Here is a 12,560-nt window from a genome sequence, read left to right as displayed (position 1 = left end):
AGAATGATTACTGCACCCCTTGCTATTGATAAATAAAGAAGCTGCCACTGGAGCGGGGGTCGAGCTCTGTTGGGACTAAACAAATTGGGTACGAGATAGACCAGTGGGCAAGAAAGTGACAAATTACTGTTTAATATGACCGGAGAATTTCCATTGGGGTTATGTATGGATTATCTTTTTAGGATACGTTGACTGTGTAATTTTTTTCATGATAATATGTGTTTCATTTGTATAGTAAGGATCATAGTAGCCACGTACATTAAAAACATGATAAAACTGGAAAAGAATAAGAGAACGCTAGCATTTGCACAAAGGAACACCAACTAAAAGGTAAAAGTATAAATAAAGTTGAAGAAACCTCTCAGCTTGACACCAATGTTCATCACATGCCTCTCGCATCATCACGGCGGCCACAAAAAAATGACCTATCACTTCCACACCCAAGCTCGATGCGGCTCCATCGTTGATATACAGCTTTGCGGACCTTTAAGGTGGTTCATTAAAGACGAAACCATTACCGTTGAACGAATTAAACCGGTCCAACACCTCGAATACACCATCAAACTCTAAATTTGGCACCCCACATGACTAAGACGTCGGAGAAGGAAACCATACCTACCATCCACGTACCACGAACCCAACACACGATCCACCACCTTTCAGATCCCGCCGATGCAGACCATAATTTGCATCTGCTCCGGGACTACCTCCGAGGCTTCGCGTCCGCGTTGGGGCAAACGTCGTCTCAATGAGAGAGCCCGAGGACACATGTCCAACACGAGGATGCCGCCACCGCATCATCCTTGCTTGAACAGACTGGAGTTCAGATACATCCCAAACCATAGGAGGACAAAATCACTGTTATGACCAACATAGCTAAAGAAATGCACAAAATCAACTCGCCAGAAAAGTATTTTATGATACGACCCTTTTAGAAACGCCATAGCCCGTGGCGTTGCTGATCAACTAAGAAACACCTGTTCACCCTGCGTTTCTACACTTCCGCAACACCATACTAGTCTGTGTTTCTTCTTGCTGGAAACTCCACGCACCTTGGCGTTTCTATGTTGTGGTGCAATGCCAGGGATCATGGCGTTGCTGCCTGAGATAGTTATTAGAGCGCCACCCTCACCCACCAGGACACCACTCCACTCACTCTCTTCTCCCACCTATCCCCCGAGCTCCAGCCCCTTTTCCCCCTTTTTCTCCCCCACTTGTCCCCTCTCAAATCCTTCCAAAAGGATTGGTTTGGTCCGTGGATCCGATGTCATTTCCTTTGCTTGAGGTAATCTCCTTCATCTCACAAATTTTTATTGGTTGGATTTGTCTAGTTGGGTGGTTTTTTTGTTCATGTGTTTTCTAACCCTAGTTTTGAACATTGTTCCAAAATATGATGTTCTTAGTGTATACTAATGAGTATAGTTGTTCCAATAATTTTGCATTGTATTGGTTGAGTTCACGAGGCAAGTCTCACAAGGAAAAGGGAGGAGGAAGAAGAAGAAGAAGAGAGGCAAAAGAAGAAGGGAAAGGGACTTGGACCTTGCTCTACACAATAGAGCAACGTCGTTCTCATCATGTTGTGCACTTTATTGTGAATCTTCTCACCGTTATGTGATCTTTGAACTTCAATTTAGTAGTCGACCTCTATGTGCACTCTAAATCGCTATGGGAACTCCATTTTGTGTACTCTTAATTGCTATGTGATGTTTGAACTTTAATTTAGTAGTCCAAGCAATCTGAACGAGTCCAAGCACCCTTGTAGATAACTTTGTACTCTTTACGAATCCACTCAAAATGCCTTAAATTTGCCTCCTCGTCAATGTCGGGTGTTTGATCAGTTTCAACTCGAGCATTGCTCTGAGCATTCCACATGTCCACTCTAACATCCCAAAATTATAAATTTTGGAATGTTAATATAATTATTAGATTGATTGTTTGTTTGTTTGTTGAGTGACTGAAACTTGTGTGAAATTTGAAACTTTTCGAAACTTTTGAATGAGAGGTAATAAAATGACTTTCCCCTTCTCCGGTGAATTCAAATTCAATCTTTTAAAATCAACAAGAGAAGATGACATGACTTCTTCAACCATAAAGAATTTGAATGGAGATGTTTGCATTTGAATTTCCTTGCATTTCCATTCGTTTTCTTCGTGCAACAAAATGCCGGGAAATACATTCTAGAGCGGAGGAACATGACCCTCGAACCCACGGGCATTTTGAATGTTATTTGCACCCTAAAACTTAGAGGGTCATTTGAAAATTATTTGCAAAAGAAAATAAACCTTTTAGGCAATTTTTGGAAAAACATTTTTTCTGAAGTTTTTACTTTTTGCCGTGGAAAAATGCCCATCATCTATATTTTATTTTTCTGATAATTTTAGTATATAAAAACTCTTTATTCTGAATTGATTTGATTTCCTTTTTAACGTTTTAGTTTCCTAGTTTTGAAAATAGGAATAGAATCGTTTTTATTAGGAAACTCTAGGTGGCCCATTAAGCACTTTCCAAACTTGGCCCAACCAGATCATCTTCTACCTCTCTCTCCCTCACGTCACAGCAGGAAGTTTCCTTCCATGGAGAGGAGATCCCCACCTCCGGGATTCGCGACGCACATACCTTCCCAGCGCCTCCCGTCACCTCTATAAGAAGCCCCACGTCCTCCTCGTTCCATTCCCGTTGAAACCGCCGCCTCTCCTCGCCCCTAGCTCGTGCACCCCTCGCCGGAATCGTCACCGGAAAACTCACCAGAGAGCTGCCAGGAACTCCACCTCGCCACCCCTGCACCCCTCCACCCTTCGGCCACCTCCTCCCCCACTTCGGCCACCACCTCGCTGCACCCCTCCACCCCCTCCACCGCCCCCTGCTGCCCCATCCCAATCCCCATCGCCATTGTCAGCAAGCAGCAGCAAAACCAGCAGTTTTTCCTCCTTCACCTCGCCCCCTACAGCCCCCCTCCACCTCGCCACCACCCCCTCCCTGGAGCCGCCCCACCCCTTCGGCCCCCCCCTTCACCACCCCTCACCGGCCCCTCCCCCTTCCCCACCGGCGACCCAGCCTCCCTCGGCCACCATTGGCAGCCACGGGAGCAGCCCCAGCCGAAGGTAACCTCTCCTCTCCTCTGTTTGTTTCTCTTTTTCTTTTTGTAGCCGTTAGATTTAAGTTGTTCGGTGTAGATTAGATCCTAAGTACCTTTTCGGTTTAGTTTAGAAAACCAGCGGTTTTAATTCACTTATTCTTTTAGCGAGTAGTTCTTGTTAAGCCTAGGCCGTTTGCTCCTAATTTGCAGCAAACACACCCCGCAGCCTATCGTAGCGCGCCACGTGTACCCCCTATTTGTAGATAGTTAGCTTCAGTTTTTTCTGCCTGTTTGCAAAAAACAGAAAGTTTCAATTTTGTTTTGGCCACAACTTTTGATCCCGAAGTCCAATGATAGTGATTCTTTTTCCAGTAGCTCAAAAATTTCCTGTAGTTTTTAAAAACACATAAGTTGTCTATGTTTGAAATTTTCAAATGTAAGTTAGAGCAGATTTAGTTTAAACCTTGTTTTGCCTATTGCAGGAGTTGAAAAATAGCTTTTAATTTGATTCATTTTGGTACTGATCACTAGTGATCTTTTGTATCAGTGGTAAAAGTTTCAGATTTGTTTGAGTATTTGAGCTCACTGTTTCTTGTGAAACAATTTCTGTTTCACCTCTTTTAGGATTGCGGCTAATTCCTTTTCTATCCTTGTTTTAAAATATTTTCTTTATTATTTCAGAAACATTATCGTTTTGTTTATGTTAGTTAACAGTAGTTTTGCAACAACTGTTGATTTTATTTTTATTTGTTTTCATGAAATTAATTCTAGTACCTTAGTAACTTGCAATTGTTTTCCGCACTGTTTCAAATCCCGTTTGGGAATACTTTCAAAAAGTTTTGTGAAAAATACTTTATTTTATCCTAGTTAAACTTATATCTTAGTTCCTTGTTATTATTTTCTGTTAGACAAAAACTATTTAGTGTTTGACGTAGTAGAAGACTCCCTAGTATTATTTGAAGTTTCTTTCGGTTTCCTATTCGCTCTCTCTTTTGTTTTGATTGCTAGAATGATTGCTAGTATGAGTGCTTATGTGAATGATATGTTTGCTATATAGATTTCATCGGAGAGTGACGAGTAGTCTATCAAGTTATTTTCTCGAGAAATTCTTCTTCGTCAACATCACCAGGCAAGTCACTTTGATCATACTATCACCTATGTTTTATGCATCGTAGTTCTACCATCCTATGCCCAATTGCATGCTGCTTAGGTACTTGGAAATTTTAGTATAGTTTGTAGTATCATGTGGTAGGCACACAACAACCCCGATACTTGGCCCCGGGACGACAACTTTCATATTGCTATGCTTGAGTAGACGGGATTTCGGTTGAGTGCATAACACGAGTGATGCGAGGTTGATTAAATAATCAAGACCGGTTAAGACAAGATTTTCAAGACCTCGGACGCAATGCATCTCTGGGTGAAGGACGGTTGATCGGCTCCCTGGAGAACCCAGTGGATGCCCGGGATGCTGGAGAGGCCATGACATCCTGCGGAAAGCTTCACCCAGGCTCAAAGAGACGAACGGATATTTTCAAGACCCAAGGCTTACCTGCAGAACCACAAGTCATTATGGGCTCTGGCTTGGTTGGACAACGCGGCGACTCTGGACAGGCGGTGCTAGCAGATGTAGACGAACGGTAGGAATGGATGGGCACCGACAGGGATTCAGAGGGACCCGTTGAAAGACCATGTTTTGATCATCCGGTCTTCAAACACCCTGAAGTGCGAGGACATACACGGAGGCGATCAAATCTTGTGGGGAACGTGTGCAAAACTCTGCAGAGTACTCAAACCTAATCGATTAGCCGTGTCCACGGTCATGGACAACTTGAGCCAAAGGAACTGGAGTTATCTGGATTTCTCAACACCATTAAAAATATTTGATGAGGGTAATTATTGACAACTCGGGTACGAGAACTGGTTGGCGGAACCATCTCGTTAACAACCAACAATATGGTAACATTTTGCTTTTAGCCCCTCTCTTGTTGTAGGAGAAAACTTGCTTTACGCTAAAACTTACAACACCACCTGCCATATATGCATATAGTATAGATGTTTACTTTTCACCCCTCTCTTGTGACTTGCCGGCATATTCAATATGCTGACCTACACGGCTGCAACGTCTTATGTTGTAGATACTTTTCTTCGACGAGTAAGAGTACGATTCAGGGTTACGGTCTACACTCAACTTGCCGTTGGTGTTTATTGGGACTGCACTCCCTTGACCGCTTCCGCTGAGACATTTAAGGTATATATCAATTTTACGCTATTTTACATGTGATTGCACTTTGATATATACATTGATGTACTGTGTGTGCCAGCATACTGATCCAGGGATGGCACAGAAACACAGAGGCTTGACTCGTCTTGAGTCGGGTCGCTACATCCACCCACATAATGTGGTGCTCCTCCCAATTGGTGACACTCTTATTGTTTTGCCGGTTTGTCCTATAAAGCATTAGAATAATAAATTAGTTCCATTTTCTCGTGTTAGACATTGATCAACAGGTGATACAAAAAACTCACTTATGTAGCACCACACTTGTCTCGACGTGATCCGTCGGGCTGCGTTGTTGGACTCCGAACTGCTTTGAAACACGATGAGGAAGATGCCACTCGACCGCAAGAAAGCGTATCATGGGACACCACACACGCCAAAGATGCTGGTCACGAAGGCACATATTGCTCGGAGGGGACTGCCTAAGTACCGTGTACGGCCTCCAATTGACCTACATCACAACAAGTCACTCGCCCATGCACTAAAAAAATTCAGAAAAGATGCTAAAGCATTTGAATAATTACCTGTTTATAAGTCATCATGTCAAGCTCGCTTATGTATGCCTTGTACCGCCGCATAGCTGCGATACTCGACCATTGGACATTAGCCCATGTGTGTGTGATAGTGGGGTACCGCTCCTCATCCCCGTCAAAAGGGTACTTCCAAGGTTCTTCCGGTGAAAGGGTGACGTTAAGGCCAATAGGGATACGCTCCCACATCCAAATCTGTAGGGACCAAACGAAACCTCCAAGAGTGGACGCCGGCTTACTCCTCATACATGCTCCATCCAAGTGCAGATTTGCACACACATTAACCGACCACACACAAATACCTATTTAATGAAATGAAAATGCATCATATTAAGCTGTACCTAACGGTACAAGAAGGCTAGTGCCGTCGAACCCCAACTCCACTTAACATCCCAGTAACGAACAGGATCCAAGAACATCCACGAGGCAATGTCCCCCGTGCCATCCGGAAATACCACTTGGGTCAAAAGATTCCATAGGTAAGCCCTGGCGTACCTCTCCACAACATCCGGACTAGCATCCTTTTGGCCCTTGCGAAAATGTTTCTGTATCCATGAGAACAACACGCCGAATGGTCTAGGATCCTTCCTGGTTTCATGAGTCCACGGCTCAAGTTCAACACCAACCAATGCTGCAACCCGTTGTCGCCACCCATAAGACCTAACCTTCCTTGTAAGAGCCCTACCCTCGATCGGAAGCCCGATGATCATAGCAATATCCTCCAAAGTTATGGTCATCTCACCAAGGGGAAGGTGAAAAGAGTGCGTCTCCGGCCTCCAACGGTCCGTAAGGGCGGTAAGGGCCGTGGCGTTCAACCCTGGTGGTGTGCCTTTAAAGTTGAGCACAAACTGAAGAAGATCCATTCTTCTAATATAAGGCTCGTACCGAGGGTCATATAAGAGAGATTCATTCGGGTTGTGCCCCGTCAACCAAAGTAGTGGAGGAACCTAAACACACAAACGCATAATTTGTTACTTCTCTCAACTTGTCACAATATGGAAATCAACCAATATAGAAAGATAACCATCAAGGCCAGGATAATTACCTCCCCTCTTTCCACTAGCACCGCACGATGCTTCTACTCATAGAAATCATCAAGGCCCGGATATTTATCCGGCTGAAACCCCCTAAATAATATGAACAAATAATTTTAGGACATGCATTCACTATCACACTTGAAAACCTATGTTACACCTAGTGCCAAAAACCTAGGTTACACCTAGTGCCAAAAACCTAGGCATTCACCATCACAATTTTGGTTTTACTTGAAAACCTAGGCATTCACCATCACAAATTTAGTTTTGTTCAAAACTTAGGCATTCACCATCACAAATTTGGTTTTACTTCAAAACCTAGGTTACACCTATTGCCAAAAAAGCTCCACAAATACAAACTTATTGCGAAAAGTAATTGGAGGTATTGGAGGAGCTTACCGGCCTCTTCGATTTGCCCCAAAGATCTGAGAAAATGGTTGAGGGAGGAGGAATATCGAAGGGGGGGGGGGTCGAGAGGAGTTTTTCGCCTATGCTCGGAGGGAAAAGAGGAGGAAGAACGGGTGGGTGGTGGGCGATGGGGCGGGCCGAGGCAGATATCGGCCATAGAAACGCCAACGTGCTTGGCGTTTTGGTCGTGGCCGGAAATGCCACAATAGTTTGGCATTGCATTCGTGGCCGGAAACGCCACAATAGACTAGCGTTTCGTAGTTTACCTACAACGCCATGGACTCTAGCGTTTCTAAACATGGTTAGATCGTGAAATAGTTTCCTCATGAGTTCATTTTGTGAACATCTTTGCTTATAAGGTCAAAACAGTGATTTTGTCCACCATTGGACCGATCGCCTCGTCAGAATACAATTTGAAGAAACTTTATTCAGCGAGGCCGTCGCCGACGCTCAAGCAAGACAATGAACAACCAAAAAACCAAGCCTTTTTAGCCTAAAACTATCCACACGCGTAAATCCGGCGACCCCTCTCACCACCACGATCGAGGTCGTCAGCGGAGGGGAGCCGCTGGAGGATGGAGACAAAGGAAGCTCCTCGCAATGGGCACATGAGAAATCGCCTATTTGTGCTCGAGGAAGAAAGAATGATCCAATCTCCAGCCGCTAATTAAGCATTTTGACTGTTTAATTGGTATGGTAAACTATATTTCTTTAGAAATGTTTCTACACAGTATGGTAATTTGTTACAAAATAATTTACCTTGTAAACTTTGGAAAGAGTAAAAGGGCATCTCCTACACGAACCCGAAACCTCCCGTAAACGTCAGGATTCAGGTGGTGCAAGCTATTCAACACTGACCCACATTTGTCCATGGACCAGTCTAGTGATCCGTTATCTTGAAAACTGCAAGCAAAACATGGGCCGGAGTCTAGTGGACTTCGACACCCCCGTCCCACCAAGACTGAGGCAGAACCCACACATTTGGAGCTAGTTGCACTTTTTCCACAACAAAGCCCTCTTTTCTGAACCCTCTCCTCTATCATTTTCTGCTCTCCACATTGATTCTCACCCTTCTTTGCTACACTAACATGGACCCATATGAAAAGCTGCCGGAGACAAGCCGGTGGAGGTTCTGGCGAAGGTGGCCGCCCGAAAGATTAACTCGGCAAACGACAGGGCCATTGCCTCAAACATAAGGAAAAACGAGGTGGCACCACTAAAAAAGAAGGGTGAAGGGGAGGGGGGCATGGCGTAGGATGTGCATGGGACCGACGTGGTTTCGACGACGAGCATGGTGCATGGCGGGGCCTGGAGCGCAAGGCGGCGTCATCTGTGCAAATGTTGTCCTAGTTAGATCAATAGAAGCATCCTTACTTCTATGCTACCTAGTAGCTTGTGTTGTGGAATGTCACATGGGAAACAAAATTTTTCCTAGGCACACGTAATTCCTATCCATGGTGATGATCATCTACGAGAGGGGAGAGTGAATCTACATACCCTTGTAGATCGCTAAGCGGAAGCGTATATAACGTGGTTGAAGTAGTGGAACATCTCCGCGATCCAAATCACAGCCCTTCCCGGGATCTCATCACGATCCGTCCCGGGATCCCATCACGATCCATCCCGATCGAGTGCAGAACGGACGACACCTCCGCGTTCAGCACACGCACAACTCGACGACGATCTCTGCCTTCTTGATCAAGCAAGAGGGGTGGAGAGGTAGATGAGTTCTCCAGCACGGCGGCATGGTGGTGGTGGTGGTGAACTAATCCAGCAGGGCTTCGCCTAAGCACCACCAAACTAGACTAGAGGAAGAACTACGATCTAGATGAAGTAGAGGGAGCACGTGGCAATTAGGGTTAGCCCTCACCTCTAAAACCTCTAATATATATAGGAGGAGAGGAGGGAGGCCGATGCCCTAGGGATTGCCCTTTGGGTCGGCCGAAGTGAGGAGGAGAGGAGGAGTCCTCCTCCAATCCTAGTAGGATGAGGACTCCTTCATTCCCACTTGGAAACTCTTTCCACCTTTGGCTTTTTGCCTTATTCCTCTGCTCTAGCCACATGGGCCCTTAGGGAGGCTTCGGCAATCCCACCAGGGGCTGGTCTACCTCCTCTCAAAGACCATGAAGCCTTTGGGTCGTCACACCCCTCCCGGTGGTCCCCTGGTACCCTCCCGGCACTCCCAGTACACTACCGATGAGCCCAAAACCTTTCCGGTGACCAAAACAGGACTTCCTATATATCAATCTTTACCTACAGACCATTCTGAAGCTCCTCGTGATGTCCAGAATCTCATCCGGAACTCCGAACAACCTTCGGTCACCAAACCTACAACCCAAGTATACCCAAACGCCATCAAACCTTAAGTGTGCACACCCTACGTATTTGAGAACTATGCAGACATGACCTGAGACACTCTCCGGTCAATAACCAATAGCGGGACCTGGATGCCCATATTGTCTCCTACATATTCTACGAAGATCTTTATCAGTTGAACCTCTATGTCAAGGATTCAGTTAATCCTGTATGTTGTTCCCTTTGTCCTTCGGTATGTTACTTGCCCGAGATTCGATCGTCGGTATCTCCATACCTAGTTCAATCTCGTTACCGGCAAGTCTCTTTACTCGTTCCGTAATACAAGATCCCGCGACTAACTCCTTAGTCACATTGCTTGCAAGGCTTGTTGTGATGTTGTATTACCGAGTGGGCCCCGAGATACCTCTCCGTCATACGGAGTGGAAATTCCCAATCTTGATCCACGCCAACCCAACAGACACCTTCGGAGATACCTGTAGAGCACCTTTATAGCCACCCAGTTACATTGCGATGTTTGATACACATAAGGTATTCCTCCGGTGTCCGGGAGATGCATGATCTCATGGTCATAGGAACAGATACATTGACATGCAGAAAATAGTAGCAATAAACTAACACAATCATATGCTACGTTCATAGTTTGGGTCTTGTCCATCACATCATTCTCTTAATGATGTGATCCCGTTATCAAGTGAAAACACTTGTCTGTGGCTAGGAAACCTCGACCATATTTGATGAACGAGCTAGTCAACTAGAGGCTCACTAGGGACAGTGTGTTGTCTATGTATCAACACATGTATTTGAGTTTCCAATCAATACAATTCTAACATGGATAATAAACGATTATCACGAACAAGGAAATATAGTAATAATGAAATTATTATTGCCTCTAGGGCATATTACCAACAGTCTCCCACTTGCACAAGAGTCAATAATCTAGTTCACATCACTATGTGATTGTAATGAATCTAACACCCATAGAGTTATGGGGTTTGATCATATCTTGCTTGTGCGGGAGGCTTTTAGTCGACGGGTCTGAATCTTTCAGATCCGTGTGTGCTTTTCATATATCTATATCATCCTGTAGATGCCGCTACCACGTGCCATTTGGAACTATTCCAAATGATTACTCCAATATACGAATAAGGTTTACTACTCACAGTTATCCGGATTAGTGTCAAAGCATGCGTTGGCGTAACCCTTTATGACGAACTCTTTAATCACCTCCATGATCGAGAAAAATTCCTTAATCCACTAGTTACTAAGGATAACTTTGACCGCTGTTCAGTGATTCAATCCTGGATCACTCTTTGTACCCCTTGACAGACTCATGGCAAGGCACACATCACGTGTGGTACACAACATGACATGCTTTAGAGCCTACGGCTAAGGCATAGGGGATGACCTTCGTCCTTTCTCTTTCTTCTACCATGGGTGGCCTTTTGAGTCTTAATCAAAATCACACCTTACAATATAGTCAAGAACTCCTTCTTTAACTGATCCATTTCGAACTCCTTCAAAAATCTTGTCAAGGTATGTATTCATTGAAAGTTTTATCAAGCGTCTTAATCTATCTCCATAAATCTTGGTGCTCAATGTTCAAGTAGCTCAATCCAGGTTTTCCTTTGAAATACTCCTTTCAAACAACACTTTATGCTTTCTAGAAATTCTACATTATTTCCGATCAAGAATATGTCAACCATATATACTAATCAAAATTCTGTAGTGCTCCCACTCACTTCTTCGGAAATACAAGTTTCTCATAAACTTCATATAAAACCAAAAACTTTGATCATCTCATCAAAGCATATATTCCAACTCCGAGATGCTTGCTCCAGTCCACAAACGGATTGCTGGAGCTTGCATACCTATTAGAATCCTTAGGATCGACAAAACCTTATGGTTGTATCACATACAACCTTTCCTCGTGAAAACCATGTTTTGACATCCATCTGCCAGATTTCATAATTGAAAAATGCAGCAACTGCTAACATAATTCCAATAGACTTTAGTATCGCTACGGGTGAGAATGTCTCATCGTAGTCAACTCCTTGAACTTGTCGGAAACATCTTTGCGACAAGTCAAGCTTTCTTAATGGTGACATTTACCATCATCTTCTGTCTTCCTTTTAAAGGTCCATCTGTACTTAACAGTCTTACGACCATCAAGTAGTTCTTCCAAAGTCTACACTTTGTTTTCATACATGGATCCTCTCTAGGATTTCATGGCCTCCAGCCATTTTTTGGAATCTGGGCTCACCATCGCTTGTCGATAGCTCGTAGGTTCATTGTTGACCAGCAACATGACCTCCAAGATAGGATTACCATACCACTCTCGAGCAGTACGTTTCCTTGTCGACCTACGAGGTTTGGTAGTAACCTGATCTGAAGCTTCATGATCACTATCATCAGCTTCCACTTCAATTGGTGTAGGCGCCATAGGAACAACTTCCTGCACCCTGCTACACATAGGTTGAAGTGACGGTTTAACAACCTCATCAAGTTCCGCCATCCTCCCACTCAATTCTTTCGGCAGAAACTTTTTCCTCGAGAAATGACCCGCTTCTAGAAACAAACACTTTGCTTCGAGATCTGAGATAGGAGATATACCCAACTATTTTGGGTATCCTATGAATATGCATTTATCCGCTTTGGGTTCGAGCTTATCAGGCTGAAACTTTTTCACATAAGCGTCGCAGCCCCAAACTTTTAAGAAACGACAACTTAGGTGTTTCCAAACCATAGTTCATACAGTGTCATCTCAACGGAATTACGTGATGCCCTATTTAAGGTGAATGCGGTTGTCTCTAATGCCTAACCCAAAAATGATAGTGGTAATTCGATAAGAGACATCACAGTATGCACCATATCCAATAGGGCACGACTATGATGTTCGGACACACCATCACACTATG

The sequence above is a fragment of the Hordeum vulgare genome, chromosome 1H, assembly GCF_904849725.1.
Source record: "Hordeum vulgare subsp. vulgare chromosome 1H, MorexV3_pseudomolecules_assembly, whole genome shotgun sequence".
In the NCBI taxonomy this organism is placed as follows: domain Eukaryota; kingdom Viridiplantae; phylum Streptophyta; class Magnoliopsida; order Poales; family Poaceae; genus Hordeum; species Hordeum vulgare.
The sequence above is the reverse complement of the archived record's forward strand: the minus strand, read 5'-3'. Positions refer to the sequence as shown.